This window comes from Protopterus annectens, chromosome 3.part0 (genome assembly GCF_019279795.1).
Source record: "Protopterus annectens isolate FY-2018-M chromosome 3.part0, PAN1.0, whole genome shotgun sequence".
Classification (NCBI taxonomy): domain Eukaryota; kingdom Metazoa; phylum Chordata; order Ceratodontiformes; family Protopteridae; genus Protopterus; species Protopterus annectens.
The window spans coordinates 655,293,725-655,311,844 of record NC_056731.1 but is presented as its reverse complement, the minus strand read 5'-3'; the positions used below and the strand labels follow the sequence as shown (position 1 = coordinate 655,311,844).

The 18,120-nt window shown below is 42.1% G+C and overlaps 1 protein-coding gene across 1 annotated transcript in view; it reads left to right on the top strand.

The window, feature by feature from the left end:
• Positions 1-4,248: 4,248 nt before the first annotated feature.
• ANO10 (anoctamin 10) overlaps positions 4,249-18,120 on the top strand; it is a 1,956,032-nt gene continuing 1,942,160 nt past the window's right edge. Inside the window, exon 1 of the mRNA XM_044065053.1 lies at positions 4,249-4,520. The gene's annotated coding sequence lies outside the window, so the exon portion shown is untranslated. The remainder of the gene's footprint in view (positions 4,521-18,120) is intronic.

The window sequence follows — 18,120 nt, the reverse complement described above, 5'->3', positions numbered from 1 at the left end:
ATGTAAGAGTAGTAGGATGCCTGAGGAATGGAGAAAAAGGGTGATGTGCAGAGCTGTAGTAACTACAGAGGGATTAAATTGATCAGTCACAGCATGAAGTTATGGGAAAGAGTAGTGGAAGCTAGGTTAAGAAGGGAGATGATGATTAGTGATCAGCAGTATGGTTAAAGAGCACTACAGATGCAATGTTTGCTCTGACAGTGTTGATGGAGAAGTACAGAGAAGGTCAGAAGGAGGTGCAGTGTGTCTTTGTGGACTTAGAGAAAGCATATGATAGGGTGCCTAGAGAGGAGTTGTGGTATTGTATGAGGAAGTCGGGAGTGTCAGAGAAGTATGTAAGAGTGGTACAGGAAATGTACGATGGTAGTGTGACAGCTGTGAGGCCTGTGGTGGGAGTGACGGATGCGTTTAAGGTGGAGGTGGGATTACATCAAGGATCAGCTCTGAGCCCTTTCTTATTTGCAATGGTGATGGACAGGTTGACAGATGAGATCAGACAGGAGTCCCCGTGGATTATGATATTTGCAGAGGACATTGTGATCTGTAGTGAGAGTAGGGAACAGGTGGAGGAGACCCTGGAGAGGTGGAGATATGCTCTAGAGAGAAGAGGAATAAAGGTCAGCAGGACTAAGACAGAATATATGTTTGTGAATGAGAGGGAGGATAGAAGAATGGTGAAGATGCAGGGAGCAGAGGTGGCGAATGTGGATGAGTTTAAATACTTGGGATCAACAGTTCAGAGTAATGGTGAGTGTGGAAGAGAGGTGAAGAAGAGAGTACAGGCAGGATGGAGTGGGTGGGGAAGAGTGTCAGGAGTGATTTGTGACAGACGAGTACCAGTAAGAGTGAAAGGGAAGGTCTACAAGAGGGTAGTGAGACCAGCTATGTTATATGGCTTGGTGACAGTGGCATTGACAAAAAGGCAGGAGTCAGAGCTTGACGTGGCAGAGTTGAAGATGTTAAGATTTGCACTGGGTGTGACAAGGATGGACAGGATTAGGAATAAGTATATTAGAGGGTCAGCCCAGGTTGGAAGGTTTGGAGACAAAGCCAGAGAGGCAAGATTACATTGGTTTGGGCATGTGCTGAGGAGGGGTGCAGAGTATATTGGGAAAAAGATGCTAAGAATGAAGCTACCAGGTTACAAGAAAAGAGGATGGCCTAAGATAAGGTTTATGGATGTGGTGAGAGAGGACATGCAGGTGGTTAGTGTGACAGAGCAAGATGCAGACAGGAAGAAATGGAAACAGTTGATCCGCTGTGGCGACCCCTAACGGGAGCAGCCGGAAGTAAAAGAAGAAGATTTGTAGTATTATCAATCGTCTGACGGTAAAGGAAGTCAAACAGGAAAAGGTCTTTTCATAACACAAAACACTAAGTTGAGGTCGCCATGCAGTAGCCTGTATGAGAGAAAGTAAAGTGGTAAAGCTTTTAAAGTCTTAGTAGATTAACATGCTTACTCCTATGACTTTTAATAAAAAAAATAATTGGACCTGTCTTCTTGTGCGGGGTCTTTGGAGATCTACATGTCAAAAGGGGTCAAGGAATTCTATGATGGGTTTGATGAGAGGGAAAAGGAAAACTATAGTTTCAATTGCTCTAGAAGGATACACTTTTAGTTATTACTCAGCAGCGGTGGTGGTGGTGCTGCGGTAGCATTGTCGCCTCACAGTATGACGCTGTCCGGTTCGACTCTCAGCTAGAGCGTCTTCTGCGTGGAGACATGCATGAATGGGCGTACTTTCGTTGAAGATTGTGCGTCAGGCCTGGCAAGCCAGTACGTAAAAATCAACTGCCAATCATTAGCAGACCGGAGTTCCTCTGTGGCGAACCCTAACCGGGAAAAGCCGAAAGACGCAAACAAACTTCAGCAGTTTTGTATTAGAACACTACCCCCACCAGATGCGCAATAGCAAGCACCGCCCAAATCCCGCCCAACACCCTCCACGTGCCTCCATATGAATATGTAACACATTGATTGAAAAGTATAGCATAATATATAGATATATATATGTCGGAAGACCAACACGGCGCCTTTACTGTTTATATGTCATGTTCATACAAACACAGAGAAACAAGCTAGTGGAAAAGTCGTCGCTGTTGATTATATTAAAATGCAGCAACGGAATACAGTACATTCCAAGTACTATACTTAAATCTTCATCCACACCTGTTTCAAGCGAAATATTGCAAATATAAATATACTGACATTACTTAATTGTTCAAAGCTAAAGACTGAAAATAAGTTGTACATACCTCATGCATGAAACGTTTGTAAAGAAACCTGGACGATTTACATAAAGAAACATTGGGGAGGGGGTGCGTGCAAAAGCGATTAATTACCAAACAAAAAAAGTAAAATCAAAGCATGACATAATAGGGTTACCACCTGTCCCACTTTGCAAGGGACAGTCCCTCTTTGGGCAGTTGTGTCCTGCAAAAAATTGAAAAAATGGCAAATGTCATGAGATTTTAGGACAAAATTATTTCCTGTATTTTCTGTAATAGTTGCATAAAACAGTTATTCTGCATCTGAAGCACCTAAATGTTATAAGAATATGTAACTAAAATGCTACAAGAATAAGCTTTTATTTAGGCAAAAAAGTGAAGTTCTGTCATTTATACTGGCAGTGGGTATGTTTTGCCCTGCAAAATCTGACATTTGTACCAAAAATGTCCCACTTTGGGCATTTGAAAAGGTGGCAACCCTATGACATAACCGGGCTAACAAAACAATACTAGAGTATTTGGGGGGGGGGGGGGCTGCATAGACTACCGTTGTTGGTTTTGATTTTTTTTTTTACGCTTAACATTATGTCAAGCTTTAGTTGAAAACATGTTGCTCTGGTTCCTGAAGACTGCAGCAGAAAAACGATAACTTCTTAACAATATGTAAATACTACGTTTGTGCCCGGCTATGAAGTAACACTGTTTAATGATGTGATTCTGTTTAATAAACAGAATAACTCCCCGATAATGATAGTTTTCTTCAGTACTTACACTGTGAATATTTGCACATTGAAATTTGCATGCCTTGTCAATCGGACACGATTACCATAGTACGTCACAATGCCTTCACCAGCCAATCACATTCACCACGCCCATTTCTACGCAGAGATGCTGGTGACATACTGTTCTAATACCAGCATATTTCAATTCTTGTAAAGTGCAGTATTCCCACTGGCTTGGAAAATAGTAAGTCGGAAAAAAGCAAACTTTTGTGGTCTTGGACTACTGTGCTGCAGTCCCCTCAGGCTAGGGGGAAGCTGTAACCCTGTATGGATCTCTCATGAAAGTATCTCCTTTGACGAACACAAAGCCAAAAACAATCAAGGGCAAAGACCCCCCCCCCCCCCCCCACCCACATGCACATACAAAAGGGACACTTTACATCGTTCATTGATTTGGAAATTTGGCAGAATAAGATGGGAATTCAGATGTATTTTCTGAAGTAAAAGAAGTGTGCAACTACAATGACAGTTATTATTTACAGTGCTTAAAACATGTTCTAAAAAATGTTTGGGACAGACCAAAATTATGAGCACAAACTAAACGCGTGTGTCCATTTGGTACTGACACGACTGCTAGGATTAAGTATGAAACCGAAATGGCTAGAAATCTGTTGAGTTTTTCTTAGCCTATATACTTGTTTGGTTAAGTAACCTTACCTTTCAAATTTACAGTAAAAGAATAATTCTGGACAAAGCCAAATATAATAGGGCACAAAACACGAACAGATTTTAAATACTGCTCTTACAATAAAAGTTGCTAGAAAAAAAATCAGGTTTTACACGATTATGCATTTTCTGAAGGACGTGTGAACATTTTGGCTGATTTGGTAACTATTGTCCTGACTCCCCATACAAATGGGGGAAAAAGATGGTCACGGCCATGAGGGCTAAAACTTGAACACTTTCTTACTTAGTGACTCAAATCTCGATCTGACAAAAACAAAAAAAAAGGTTTAGTGAGGAACAGTAGAAAAAAATCTGGGCATTCTGCGAAATTCTAAGACTGATAGTTAAGTTATAAGAACATGGCAAAGGGATTACTTGTAACTATATTAATCGTTGCTCCGGTCAAAGTACAGCAGAACCACATAAACAGGCGTTGCCACGTGCGTCTTTCCCTTTATGATTTTCAACATTCCAATCGGTTTGGGCGTCGTCTGCGGTTGTGGGTACCGAGTCTCTCCTTAAAGGAGGAGTCATCCGGCAGAGATATGCTAAAAAGGAAGCCACCAACTGGTAACTGTAGTTTAGTTCCGCATGCGATGTTCTCGTTCCTGGAGACGTGAAACGTCAGTGTGTATACAACCCACTTAGCCAGCCCCCTGTCAGTCCCCGGCAATTCATTCCATACAACTGTAAACCAAAGAAGTAATGTAACTTGTAGAGTAGAGAATCCAGTAGTCGCACCTCCAGATTAGTTGTAGAAAAAAATAACAAATGGTAATTTCGACAAAAACAGTGGGTGACACAAAGTGAATACGAATAGCTCAGGGACTCAGACTTCTCAGGGTGAGTAAATGAGTGTGTAACTGAGCTTTGAAGTTATTAAAATAGTGGAGGCCGTGCTACAGATTATTCTTTCATAGCATCTTATTTTTAGCTATCCCAAAGATAATGCATTTGCAGATACTACATGTGAGTAGTGGTCTGTATTTGATGCACGGAAGATGGTTTGGTTTGTGCTCGGCAGCACTAAGAAACAAAGTGAAAACACTAAACATATTGTCATGGGTTGTACTAGTTGTTGCATTCATTGATTAGGCATTTGACAGTCATGTCATTTAGGCAGTGTAGCCTCACCAGATAACCCTACCACCTTTATTATGTCTGTTCACCGTGTTCCACTCTATTGACAGAGCTGGGCGGTTTGGTGCAGTGTGATTTGCTGACGTTAACCCTTGTGGATTTTTTGTGTTTACTTTTTGGGCAACTGTTAAAACCAAGTAGTCTTGCATGTATGAGGCATTTTTCTGGTCTATATGCAACTTTTTCTGTCAGTTAGACTTAGAAAGCTGACAAGCCTGCTTTGTTCATTGTGGTGCTCTCTTTACAGCTAAAATACTCATCTGCAAGTTGCTTTCTGGAGGCATATGAATCCAGTATGTGGATAAAGAATGACGCATGCACTTAAAGAGGTGTTCAGTTAAGTGATAAAACATGCGGGAGAAAGGGGTGGGCTGTATTAAGGTACCATTTAGGGTGATTGGTTCATAGAAATAAACCCTATGAACAGCATCCACATACTTTCTGCCTTTCCCCAGCTAAAATGGTGACTGTGAACATGAATGCTAATGTCACCTACTGGGTTGTAATACAGAACTGTCTGTGACACATGAGTTCTCTCTGCTAATAATATCAGATATGCGCACCAATGCTATTTCAGTAGTTGTTGCAGTGTGGATTTAAAAAGCACATAGTGATTTGTTTACATTCATTGTATCTAGCTTTATTTAGTAAAATTTGGTGATGAACATGAAGCAAATGTTCTTGCCTATCATTCTGTCACTTTAAGGGCTCAGTGGATTCATTTTGTTTATAGGATATTTAACTTTTCTTCATCTCCATTTTTTCTGATGAAAGCAGACTTATCCCCTCTAAGATGCACCTTAACTTGCTTCCCTCAATTCCATTGCTTTAAGAACAGGCAGACACATTTAGACATTGTGTGAATCAAAATAAGACTGCAGGGACTGTGGCCTAACTCAGTTATCAGGTGGTTGCAGTACAATAACCTGGGTGCTTTGTATGATGTAAAGATTGATAGCTTAAAGCTTTTACTACCAGCAGTAAATAGTAATGTGATGCAGACTGTGCTATCCATAAGTTCCATCATTGTATATTCAGGATTCTAAAATTTGGTTATACAGTGCCTGTATCACATTCAGATTTGCATGCAGCATTTCAGAACTCGTTTTTTGTGACACTTCTTTTCAGCAATAATCCATTAAATCAGGGAACCAGTTATTGGGCAATGCTATACTATCTACTGTAAGACAGAACAGCTGTGCTTCTTAGCAACTCTGTATGAAAACTCAAAAATAAACCTTTTGCAAAACACAAAGTATTGTGTTGTCTTTGCACCTTTTTATGTAAGTGCAGCATAAGCTTGTTGCAAAGTTTATTCTGTATTTCGGTACAGTACTTTGCCGCGCTGACAGACTGATAAACTATTGTGGGCTAGTAGACTCTGTACTTGGGAATGCTCAGAACCTAGTGTTGTCTAACATAGCTGTATTATAGTGATAGTACATTTGTGTGTGGTCTTTTGAGGTACTGCCTAAATCTGTGATATTTTGTATAATATACTTTTGTCTGGTTATCATTTGGGGTTGGAGTAGAACTGATATTTAACTGTAACAGCATATAACAGCAGCTTAGACATTTACAGTCTGATTGACCCTTAATGGTTTATTTTATTGTTTTCAATGGTGATACCAAAATCTGGCTGTCACATTAGTAATTATTTTCAGTGAAATTTCCTACTTCTAGAAATAAATTTGACCATTCCTTATACTACCCATGAACTGCAGATGTAAAACAACTGCAGGGAGTTGCTTGGAATTGTAAATTCTTAATCTTCAGATAACTCTGCATTATAATCGTTTTGGAAAGGGGGTAACAAAATGGTTAAGGCCTTCAGCTCGTAAACACAAGGTGCAAAGTTTGATTCTGACATCAGGTCATTGGCTAGGCTTGAAATAACCCTTCAAGGCTACTAATTTAGTATTCACCTATGAATATATAGTGACATTTCCATGTTTATAGTAGTGGACTACAGTATAATATGAAAGGTTTGATACACATTTGTTCATAAGAAGCTATCCTGTCCCAAAAGACTTTACACTCATACTGCATGACTTCTTGAGCACAAAAGCCTTATAGTAATGATTCAAGTAAGTAATCCTGTGGGAGTGGCTGAAACATGGGAGGTGGACTACAGCAACTTTGTGATGTCTCATTTGCAAGCAACTGAAATGCACATTTAACATCTTTGCCACACAGAATGTGATTGTTTTATCTGCTTGCTGAAAACACAGTAGTAAAACAGTGATACAAAATTCAGTAATTCATTACAGTGACCTTTTTTACAGTATGTGCACATGCTATGAGAAGGAGTTAAAAAACTTCTGAGCAAGATATCTGAAAACTGCCATGGCATGAGGTGCTAAAATCTGTGCAGGGTTTATTGATAGTATTGTTAGCATTGTTATGGTAGAAAAGAGAGAGATTTCAAATAATCATGACAAATTGGGCAGTTGGTTTAACTCAATTTTTGCTTGTCTCTGTATTTCTATGAGTATCTATATCTACATCTCTGTACAAATAGGTTCATAGGTGTGTACTAGGCTAAGGCCCTGGAGCCTTTACAAGCCTAGCCCAGAAAATTGCCCTAGCGACGTGCCACCCGATGTTAGTTCAAAGTGCCTCTATCTAGTAGGGCAACTGGAGTGATTCCTGGGGTGAACTTTCTGTTACCCATCCACTCGTCGAGATTTCTGTTGAAGAGGGCCAGTGAAGTGCTCTGCTTGACATGAATGGGCAGCTTATTCCAAAGTATGGGTAGTCTCTGGGTGATGAACCTGCCCCTCCAGCATGTTCTGTTGATAGTGGTAATGAGGGTGTGATCTCTGGAGCATGTGGCGCAGGGGGAGGGTTGGGATTTCTTTAGGTGTAGCATTTCAAGTAGGGCTGCATCAGACATGGCTTTGTAAGTCAAGCAGAGCTCACCTCAAAGTAGACAATAAGAGACTGAGAACAGCTGAAGTTTCTTGAGTCTGTCCATGTAGGACATGTGTTTAAGGCCTAGGATCCTTTTTGTGAGGCACTTTTGTGGCCTCTCCAGCTGTTGTAGGTGTCTGGTCAGGTACATGCCAAACGGGGCATTATATTCGATGATTGGTCTATTGTGGGATTAGTAGAGACGGATGATGACCTCTTTCTTTCTGGATGCAAAACCTTTGGTTTTGAGATGTACCACGTATAAGGACTTTCTGACCACAGTGGCAATGTGGTGGTCAAAGATGAAGTTGCTGTCGACCTGGTTGCCCAGATCTCTTATGGCCTCTTCAGTGTTCAGTGGGCTCCTATCGACGTGGTAATTAGTGGGAGCTATTTTTTTTCTAAAGGGAATGATAAAGCATTTTGTGGCATTAAGCTTAAGGTCATGGTTTTGACACCAGTCATTGGTCTCAGTGAGGCTCTTTTGTAGAATGTCTGCATCACTTGGGGAGTTAACAGTGTCTCTTAGCTTGCAGTCATCAGCGAACCTGGTCAGCCCGAGTCCCTCTGTGTTGGCCTGGACTTCTGAGAAGTAGATGCCAAACAGGAGAGGGCCCAGGACCGAGTCCTGTGGGGCTCCACTCATGATTGGACGACAGTCTGACTTGGAGTCCGCAACTTTCACTCTGTGGGTCTTGTTTGTGAGCCAATTTGCACCCTACCAGGTGATATAAGGAATGATGTCTAGTTTGGTGAGTTTATCATTGATACCCAAATGGGGAATGGTATCAAATGTGTTGGCTAGGTTGAGGTAGGCTGTATGCACTGCCTTACCCTCATCCACAGCCTTGGTGACTGCCTTGAAGAAGTCAACCAGGTTCAGCAGGCAGGATCTTCCCTTGACAAAGCCGAACTGCGTGGGGTCAAGAGTCTGGAGATTGCCTATATCTTTGTTAAGCAGGTTCATGATGATGCACTCTGTAGCTTTACATACCAGACTCGTCAGTCTAATGGGGTGATAGTCCCCAGGGTCTGTAGTTGCTCCTGCTTTATGGAGAGGGATGACTTTAGCAGTTGGCCATTCATTAGGGACAAAGCCTGAGGTGAGGCTGTGATTGAACAGGCACACAGGCGTGGTGCCAGTTAGTTTTGTAGCTCATGTAGAATGCAGCCAGGGATATTATCTGGTCCCATGGATGCTGTATTCCTGGTTTTGGACAATGCAGCTTTTACCTGTGCTGCAGAAATGTTGGGGAGCAGGCTTTCTTCTGGTATTGTGATAGGGCCTTGGGGGGTAAAGTTAGCACTGAATCTGTCAGCCAGTATGTTGGTTTTATCTGTTGGCTCAGTATAGGACGTACTATTGTGCAGTAACTCAGAGCAAATCTGGGTAGTGCCTTGGAGGTTCTTGATATAGCTATAGAAGGCTTTGTGGTTGTTTTTGTTGTAAGCCGTAATTCTGCCTTTATAGCTGGCTTTAGAGGATTTGATAAGGGATCTCATATTTTTGTTGAGTCTGATAAGGGAGTTTTTCCAGTCTTGTGACTTCACTTTTTTCTGCAACAGTTTCTTCCTTCTGTTGTAGAGTTTATTGATGGCTGGGGACTACCAGATTGGCTTCCTTTTTTTGGAGGAGAGCATTTTGGTTCTATTTGGTATGGCAAGTTTCATGTATTTGTGTACGTGCTCGTACAGTGCATTGGTGTATGATTCGGCAGTCATGCAGCTATTTTCCATTGGCATGGGTACAGAGAAGTTAGCCACCTCTGTTTTTAGTAACCCAAAGTCAGCTTTGGAGAAGTTTTTCGGGGTGGTCATCTATGCGGGGGGGGGGGGGGTGTGATTTAACCAGGGAGGAATTGACTATAGGTGTGGAGAAACGGCCTCCCATGTTGGTGATAACCAGGTCGAGGAGGTTGCTTCCTCTAGTGGGGGTCAGAATGAGCTGGTCCAGGGCATTGGAACTGATGAATTCCAGGAAGTGTTGGGCCAGTACATTGGTACTTGAATAGTTTTCCCAGTTGAGGGAAGGGTAGTTGAAGTCACCCAGTATGAGAGTATTGGGCTGGACCTTGATAGATTTCAGGGTGCTTAGAAACGTAGAGTGAGTGTCTAGGGTCATGGTTGGGGTTCTGTAGCAGGCTATGACTTGTATCGCCATCTTACCCAGTGGTAGTTGCATTTGGAGTATCTCAGATGCACTATGCTGGGCTACCAGTCTAGAGGTGTGCATGTCCTTTATGAATTTGGAGACACCACCACCTTTTGAGCTTCTGGCCATATTCTGGGGCCGAAAGGTATGGAGTGAGTTGTAGCCTGGGAGCGCAGGCGTGCTTTCTGCCTCTTTAAACCAGGTCTCCATTACAGCACAAATGTCGACATTCTCCATTTTGAGGAGAGCTTCGAGCGAGTGCATCTTGTGATTTAGACTTTTAACATCGAGCAGCATGACCCTCAGATTGCATTTGTTTGTAGCTGTTATGGTGGAAGTTTGATCTTTGGAACACTGCCTAAAAAAAGCACTATGGGGGTGGCAAGAGCCTTAGCCAGAAGCCGGAATCCCAGGGGTGACAGATGCAGGCCATCTCTGTCAAATCATCGAGGTCTGTCGTGTCGTCGCAGGCAGACAGACACTGGATCCCCTTAGAATGACACCAGAAACTTATCCAGTTGTTGAAATCAACCATTTCCTGCTTGTACTGTGGTATCATTCTGGGTGACGGTAGAATACTGCTCAGGGCTAGGGTCATACCTGCCTGGGCCACATAATCCAAGAGTTCCATCACATCTCTTTTCATGTAGTCCAGGGAGGTACGTCTCAGGTCATTCACACCCACATGGAGAATGACTGAGTCATATTTGTACTTGTTGTGGAGTGACCAAAGTGCATGTGGTATGTGGTGGAGCCTGGCACCTGATAGGCTCACCTTCTCATTGTTCAGCCTAGTGAGTGGGACATCATTGTACCTCACAATTCGGTCTCCTATGATTAGTACATTGGGCAGAGTGTTTTGCCTTAAGGGCTTAGGTTGATAGGCACACTGTGGTGGTGAGCTATGTGTTCTGTGGTTGGTGTTGTGTTGTGGTGGTCAAGTGTGTTTCTGTCTCGGGGGGTCTCATGTTTGGATACATTTTTATTGAGAGCCTCCGCGAAGGTGGGTGTATGGTTTGCGTTTTTATGTGTGAGTTGTGATGGTTGGTGTTTTGGAGGGCTGTATGTTCCATGTAGTGTGTTGCAAGTATTGACCCTCTCCTCTTGACCAGCTAGCCCAGTCTTGGCTGGAGAGTACACAGCTTCCAGTTTGGTGATGTAAGTGCATCTCTCACATGTAGTGTTGGGAGGTAAGAGGAGAGGGTTGTCTGTGTACATGAGACAGTTGCCACACTGTCTCAGAATGCCCAAGTGCACCAGGTTAGCAAGAGGAAGCACAGGAAATTGACCGACAGTCATACCAGGAGGGGTGGTCATAACTAATAAGTACTGATGCTGTTACTGTGTAGGAACAGCTAGTGCTGATAGCACCTAAGTGTGCTACAATAAATGCTACAAAAGCCTATTGAAGTGCAAGTCGATTAAGCTAATTGAAGTACAAGAGTTAAAAGAACAAGCATGTTCTAAGGAAAAAACTGAAGAGCAGACTTTCTGGCACCAGTAATAGTTTACCTCAGCTAAACATCGCTGTGCAAAGCTTAAACAAGTGCAAACCCACACAAACACGGGCTTTTAAACCAGAAAGTTGAAATGGATGGAAAAACTGTCTAAACAGCCAATAAACTACAATTTCTGGGCAGGAAACCACTCCTCTTGTGGTAGATAGGCTACCTGGTGCTTACCACTCCCACTGATAAGCTAGAAGGTTTCCCTCCAACACAGAAAGGTCTGGGAGACTCCGAAACTTACAGATTTGCTGCATCCAGGACTGTTTGTATCTGGACTAGACTAGTTACAGGAAAGGTGGGAAACAAGCTTAGAACTTTTTTTTTGTTTTTATTTTTCAGAAAAGCAGCTAAAACAGCAGTAAAACACTTTAAATGCAGTGCAAGCTAGCACACTTGAGTGTGTGTAGCAGTCTTCTTCTTCTTTTGGCTTTTCCCGGTTAGGGGTCGCCACAGCGGATCACCTGTCCACTCATGATTGTCAGTAGAGTTTTACAGTGTTGAGTTGCCAGCCTGGCGCCCAGCCTTCCACAGAAGGCACACATACGCACACATTCATACCTAGGACCAATTTAGAGTGTCCAATCCACCTACAGCATGTCTTTGGGATGTGGGAGGAAACCCATGCGACCACAGGGAGGACATGCAAAGTTTGCACAGAAGGCACCCCAGCCAAGGATCGAACCGGAGAACCTTTTGCTGTGAGGCGACAGTGCTAAATGAGTGTGTAGCAATATTAGAGCAAATACAGTTTAAATAAATGCAGTTAAACTAAAGAAATGACTAAAAACAAGTGCAGAAAGAAATAAATTATGAAAAAACAAAATGGAGGCACTTAGAATATCTCTTTCTCCATCCTGTTGCTCTTGTATTCTGCAGGACGCAATCTGGATCTGCGGAGCTTAAACAAGTGTAAACCCGGGCTGCATATATGGATATGCATATATATGTTATATGTGTATATGGGTTCCGTTCAGAAGCTCGAAATACTGAAATCTCGAATTTCAGTATTTCGAGTCCAAGAAGTCGAATCCATATAATAGCGAAAGTTTAGAAGCACGAAATTCAAAACCTCGAATACCGGAGGCTTTGAATTTCACGCTTCTAAAGTTCTGCTATGGTTATGTATTCAGGTAAGTGTGTGTTAAGGGGTTTGGGTAGGGGCTGTGGTGTGTGTCAGTGTGTTTTGTTGCTGTGATGTGTGTGTGCAAAGAGAAAGTAGCTTGTGTGGTGGTGTTTTGTGTGTGTTTGTATGTAGTGCGACCTCGGAATGAGAATATTTAAGTGGGGGGGGGTGCATGGGGGCTTGCCCCCCTGCTTTCATGTAGTAGAGTGATTGTGTGTATTTGTGTGGTGGATGGTGTGTGTGTGTGTGTGTGCGTGTGAGTGTGTGTTAAAACCGCAAAACTCAAAACTTCCGGTATTCGAGGTTTTGAATTTCGCGATTTTTAGTTTTCGTTGTTTTGTGGATTCCACTTCTAGGGCTCGAGATACTGAAATTCAAGATTTCAGTATTTCAAGCTTCTGAAGTGACTCCGTGTGTGTGTGTGTGTGTGTGTGTGTGTGTGTGTGTGTGTGTGTGTGTATATATATATATATATATATATATATATATATATATATATATATATACATATATATATATATATATATATAAATGTGTGTGTGTGTATGGTTTCTACTTGTTAACCAGATTGTTGTGATGCTCCAAAGACTTTTCAGGCTCTTTTACATCCACTTGCTTTACCACCAACTCAAGCAGATGGGACTGTAGTTTAGTTTAATCGTACAAGTAAAAAAGCAGCAAACCAAAGACCAGGAAGGAACCGGACCAGAAAACATATAAGCTTTCGTTTGTTTAATAAAACACCACAAATTTCATCAGAATAAACACAAAGCCTTGAAACCACCCTTTAAATACTTGTCATGTGCAAAAAAAATCATCCAGTGACAAAATGCTTCAAATAAATAATTTAAATAGCCATTATGATGTCATGGAAATTTAAAAATATACTACAGAATTTTTAACATTGCATATATATAAAAATACAAAAATGTGTGTGTGTGTGTGTGTGTGTGTGTATATATATATATATATATATATATATATATATATATATATATATATATATATATAATGATCAATAATAACAAACTACTAAACAGTATTTCATCAAATAAAGCCCATTTTATGAACAACTACATCAAAGCCTTTGTAACTGAAGAAAACACTTGATGTTAATAGTTTCATTTACTCCTGGAGGGTAGTCTGCTCTTAATGCTATCTGCCATTTAGTTTCCCTACATTTTAGTAAGGCTTTAAAATTACCCACCAAAGGCCCACAAGCTACTTTATCTGGGACAAAAGAATGTACATTTCTTAAAATTATTACATAATAAAACGTCGTGCCAGTGCATTATTCCTGTCTTTGTTTCTCATTGCCAACACATGTTCATAAATCCTTCTACTTAGCAACCTGATGATCTTGCCAACATAAAAACTGGTACAAGAATTACATATTGCAAGGTAAACTATACCTACAGAATCACATGTAAACCTGTCTTTTGCCCAAATAACTTTCTTGAAATGCTTCAACTCAACAGAACCTGAATTGTCTGTGTATCTACATTGCCTGCAAAGACGGCAAACAAAGGTCCCACCAGGGTCTTTGACCCTATTGTGTGATGTCTTGGAAGTACTTTCAAGTATACTTCTTATATTACATACCTTTTTATAAGTGAACAAAGGTTCATTACCTAAGACTTTCACAAATTCAGAATGTCCAAGCAACACCGTCCAATTTTCCTTAATAACACGCCTAATAATACAGCTCAGATGCTTAGTGGTAGATTGCTGTGGCTGTAATGGGCAGGGTCCTGGGTTCAAGTCTTGCCATAGTTGAATATTTATGATCCTAGCTTGATTAGCATCCTGCCATCACCCAGAATGATACCACAGTACAAGGACAAAATGATTGACTTCAACAATTGGCTAAGCTTCTGGTGTCATTCTAAGGGGATCCAGTATCTGTCTGCCTGGTATGACATGATCAACAGACCACGATGCTTTGCCAGAGATGGCCTGCACCTGTCGCCCTGGTGATTCTGGATAATGACTAAGGCTCTTGACACCCCTATAGTGCCTTTTTTATGCAAGGTTCAAATGACAAATTCATCACCTTAACAGGTACAAGCAAGCAAAATCTGAGGGTAATGTTACTCAATGCATGAAGTCTAAACCTCAAAATGCATTCACTCGAGGCACTCATTAAAATGGAGAACATCGACATCTGTGCAGTAGCAGAGATCTGGTTCAAGAGTCCAGAGAGCACCCCTGCATTACCAGGCTATAATTCATATCACACCTTTTGGCCACCTAACCTGGACTGAAAAAACTAAAGTTGGAGGCTTGTCCATATTCATTAAGGATATCCACACCTCCAGGCTAGTTGCTCATACTAATGCATCCAAAATTATCCAAGTGCAACTAACTCGGGGCAAGACCGCAATCCAAATTGTAACTTGCTACAGATCCCCCGCCATGCCCCAGGATTCCCACTCCTCATTTCTTGATACACTGGAAAATTTTAGGGTACAACCCAACACCCTAATAATGGGCGATCTCAAGTACCCCACCATTAACTGGGAAAACTACTTATGTACCAACTCTTTTGCTCAACGTTTTCTGGAATTCATAAATTCCAGCTCCTTGGATGAACCTATCCACACCCCCACCAGGGGCAGCAATATCCTAGACCTGGTCATTACCAACATGGGCGACTGGTGCTCCACACCAGAGATCAATTCCTTGTTGGTCAGATCTGACCACAAGCTATTCAGCCTAGACATCCACATCCTGCTTCCACCCCCCATTAGGGAAACCACCATAAAAAATTTCTCCAAAGACAACTTCACGCTTCTTAAGACAGAAGTGGAAAACTTTACAACACCCATGTAGATGGGCAATAGAGGTATGACTCCTGAATCCCACACAAATGCACTTTATAAGAACTTACACAAGTGCAGGGATCATGCTATCCCTAACAGAAACAAGATGCTGTACTCCAAAAAAAGGAAGCCAATCTGGTGGTCCCCTGCCATAAACAAACTCTACAACAGAAGAAAGAAACTGTTGCAAAAAAGAGTAAAATCCCATGACTGGAAGAACTCCCTGGACAGCCTCAGTAAGAAGCTGAGATCCCTCATAAAATCCTGCAAAGCTAGTTATGAAAACAAAATCGTCACTGATTCTAAAGACAGCCACAAGGCATTCTATAGCTATGTCAAGAAGCTCAATGGCAACACTCAGATCTGCTCTGAGTTACAGCACAATGGCACTAAATATACAGAACCAACTGATATTGCCAACATCCTAGCAGATATGTTCAGTGCTAACGTTATCCCCCCCCTTCACCCCCTAAAGGGCCCATCTCTATACTGGAAGAATGCAAAGTTCCTGTAATCACGGCTGCACAGGTAAAAACCACACTCTCTAAAGCCAAGAACACAGCATCCATGGGACCTGACAACATCCCAGGGTGCGTTCTACATGAACTACAGAATGAACTGGCACCCCACCTATGCACCGTGTTCAGTCATAGCCTCACCTCAGGCGGTGTGCCCACTGAAAGGAGCACAACGGCGTTTATCCCACTCCATAAAGGAGGAGCCACCATGGACCCCAGGAACTACCGCCCCATTAGCCTAACGAGCCTGGTCTGCAAGGCCATGGAAGGTATCATCATGGAACTTATAAACAAAGACATTGGTAATCTCCAAACTCTGGACCCCACCCAGTTCAGGTTTGTAAAAGGCAGATCATGTCTCCTAAACATGATTGACTTTTTTGAAGCAGTCACCAAAGCCGTAGATGAGGGTAAGTGGTTCACACAGCCTATCTAGATCTTGCCAAGGCTTTTGACATGATCCCCCACTCTGGAATTATAGATAAACTCACTAAACTAGGTATAAATCCCTATGTCACAGGATGGGTTGTCAACTGACTCATTTACAGAACCCACACTGTGAAAGTAGCAGACTCCAAATCCGACTTCAGACCAGTGACAAGTGGAGTACCACAGGGTTCAGTCATGGGTCCTTTCCCGTTTGGTATCTACTTCTCTGAAGTACAGGCTAACACAGAAGGTCTTTGGCTAACGAAGTTCGCAGATGACTGCAAACTAGGAGCCATAATTGAAACTCCTAATGATGTGGACACCCTACAAAAGGGCCTCACTGAGTCAGATGCCTGGTGTCAAAGCCATGGCCTCAAGCTCAATACCAAAAAGTGCATTGTCATCCCTGTTGGTAAAAACTCTGTACCCATGAGCTACCACATAGGTGGTAGTCTACTTAACACCGAAAGTCTGATAAGAGACCTTGGGACACAGGTGGACAGTAGTCTCTCCTTTGATAATCACATCGCCACAGTAGTCAGGAAATCCTTCTACGTGGCACACCTCATCACAAAAGGTTTCTCATCCAGGAAAAAAGAGGTCATTGTTCCCCTCTACTCGTCACTCATTAGACCCATTATAGAGTACAATGCCCCTTTTGGTATGTATCTCACAAGACATCTACAACAACTGGAAAGGCCGCAGAAATACCTCACAAAGAGGATTACTGGCCCCAAACAGATGCTCTACGCAGACCGTCTCAAAAAACTGCAGCTTTACTCCGTCGCATATCGCCTACTCAGAGGTGATCTCTGCCTAACATACAAAGCTATATCAAACCCAGAGCTGTTGGACATGCTCCACTTAAAGAAATCCCAATCCCTCCGAGCTACATGCTCTAGGGACCTAAACCGTGTTACCATAATAAACACAACATGCTAGAGGGATAGATTCCTGTCCCTTCCTGTCCCAGAGACTTCCCATACTCTGGAACAAACTACCTATCTATATCAAGCAAAGCTCCTCATTAGCACTCTTCAAGAAAAATCTTGATGAATGGATAGGAAATAGGAAATTCACCCCAGGGATCACCTTTGTGGCTCTGCTCGACAGGGGAACAGGAAAATAATTTTCTTGGGTGGCAATACCCAGGGTACCTTTTTGGCAAGGCTGGTATAGGCCCTAGGGCCAATGCCTAGTACCTACCTATGAACCTATGAATAATATCCATTCCATTTGAAATGGGCAATGGGAAGGGCAGCTCAAACATCTTGTTGTTTTGATTCACCCTACTTGCCACACTGAAATTGCCTCTCAAGATGGGACTAGCTAGACTGTTTCTGAGACTTATAACTTCAGCAACAATGTTATGTAACCAAAACAAGTCCTATTCCCTGGCTATAAAAAAATTCAGTCAGTCAGTTTGTTAATCTCAACATCAAAGACATAATCTTCACCAATAAGAAGGAGCTGTGCAACTCAGCCAGCTCCCTTATGCATGGAATAACTGGTAACTACGAGCACTTCTAGAATAATCAACTGGTAAGTAATGCAGTACTTCTAAGTTGCATAGACAATGTTCTTTTGCACAATTTCAGTGCAAAAGGTGGACTACACTACTTCAGCAGGTTTGTCACATTGTATTAAAAGATTTGTTACTTTGTATTGTTGTAAGCTTGTGAATTAAGAGGCAGTGGTAGACCACGCATATGACATTAATAAACATACGCATTGAAGCAGCCTGTCTAAATAGTCTACACTAGCAATCATCCCACAATTAAGAAGATATGGTGATCAAAGAGATGAAAAAAGTGACATTTTGGTGTGGCTACCATCAC